Here is a 1865-nt window from a genome sequence, read left to right as displayed (position 1 = left end):
TGCCCCCCTCTCCACCTTTCCTTCCCCCTCCATAACTCCCCACCTCCATCACTCTCCACCCCTCCCCTCCCTCCTCATTCTCCACAACTCCCCTCTCCACAACTCCCACTCCCCTCCATCACTTCCCCCTCCCTTGATCACTCTATATCTATACCTCTCCCTCCCCCTCCCTTTAATATTATATGTAGTAAAATAAAATTATGTAGTCTGTTTCAATACACCTTAGTTTTCTTCATTTATTAGTGTTTAAGTTGGAACTTTGCAGATTAAGTCTGGACTTGTGATTCTATGATAATAATTGTGGAATTGGGACTTATTCCATCTGAATTCCATATGGAAAAAGTATGGATTCCATCTAAAAAAGTATGGAGTCCATCAGCTATTCCATGGATTCCATCTGAAAGAAGTATGGAGTCCATCAGCCATTCCATGGAATCCATCTCCAGAAAGTATGGAGTCCATCAGCCATTCCATGGAATCCATCCCCAGAAAGTATGGAGTCCATCTGCCATTCCATGGAATCCATCTGGAATTCCTGGAATCCACCCCCCTTCCCTGCATTCCATATGGATTAAGCCGGGGAGGGTAAAGTACAGCTCCCACTGCACACCACTCCCCCTCTCCCTCATTGCAGCACTCCCTCTCCCTCTCTCTTATTGCCTGGCACCCCTCCCTCATTGCCTATAACCCCCTCATCCCCTCCCTCATTGCCTAGAACCTCTTCCCCCCCCCCCCCATCATTGCCTACCAGCCCTTTCCCCTCTCCCTATTGCCCACCAAACCCCTCCCCCTCCCCTTCTCTTTATTTCTGTATTTAATGAATGGTCTTTGTAGTAATGTAAATCTATGTAGTTTCATTCAATAAATTGCACCTTTGTCTTCTGCAAGATCTAGTTAAAAGTTATATGTCAAAAAATATATCCTGTTCAGGATATAGTTCAAAAATGTACCTTGGTAATATATCCTGGTTCAAGATATAGCTTAAGAATATATCTTGGTAATATATCCTGGTTCAATATCTTGTTGAATATATATCTTTGTTCAAGATAAAGTTGAAAGATATATCCTTGTTCAAGATATAGCTTGAGAATATGTATTGGTAATATATCCTGGTTCATTATCTTGTTGGAAATATATCCTGGGTCAGGATATAATTGAAATATATGTCTTGTGAATATATCCTTGTTCAAGATAAAGTGGAAAGATATATCTTGGTTCAGCATCTAATTAAAATATTCATGATATAGTTCAGAAATTATGTATCTGGATTCATGATATGGTTAAAATAGATCTTGGTTCAGGATTTAGTGGAAAGATATGTGTGACTCCATACTATGACATTGGTGAACAGAATTTGTTAGAGGAGAATGGAATTTGTTGTCAATAAAGTTACAATGAAGAGTCAAGAGAAAGAGGGAGGAAGGCAGGGAGAGGAGAAGAGGAAAACAGGGAGAGGAAGAGAAGGAGAGAAACAACAAAGAACTTGGTGAACTCTTGTCTGTGAAAGTGGGGTGGGAGAGATGTTTGATATCACATGCAGGGGTTTGACTGGCAGGGGATGGTAATACAGATGTGGGTGAGGTATGCAGATCAGGTGCAACTGGAGAGAGAAAAAGAGAAAGAGCAAAGAACTTTGTGAACTCTGGTTTTTGAAAGTAGGTTGGGAGAGATGTTTGATATCACATGCAGAGGTTTGACTAATACAGATGTAGGTGGGGCATGCAGATAAGGTGCAATTGGAGAGTGAAACAAAGAACTTTGTGAACTCTGGTTTTTGAAAGTGGATTGGACAACATGTTTGATATCACATGCAGGAGTTTGTCTGGCAGGGGATAGTAATACAGATGTGGGTGGGGTATGCAGAT

The sequence above is a fragment of the Laccaria bicolor genome, genomic scaffold, assembly GCF_000143565.1.
Source record: "Laccaria bicolor S238N-H82 LACBIscaffold_52 genomic scaffold, whole genome shotgun sequence".
Lineage (NCBI taxonomy): Eukaryota > Fungi > Basidiomycota > Agaricomycetes > Agaricales > Hydnangiaceae > Laccaria > Laccaria bicolor.
This window is presented reverse-complemented; position numbering follows the sequence as displayed.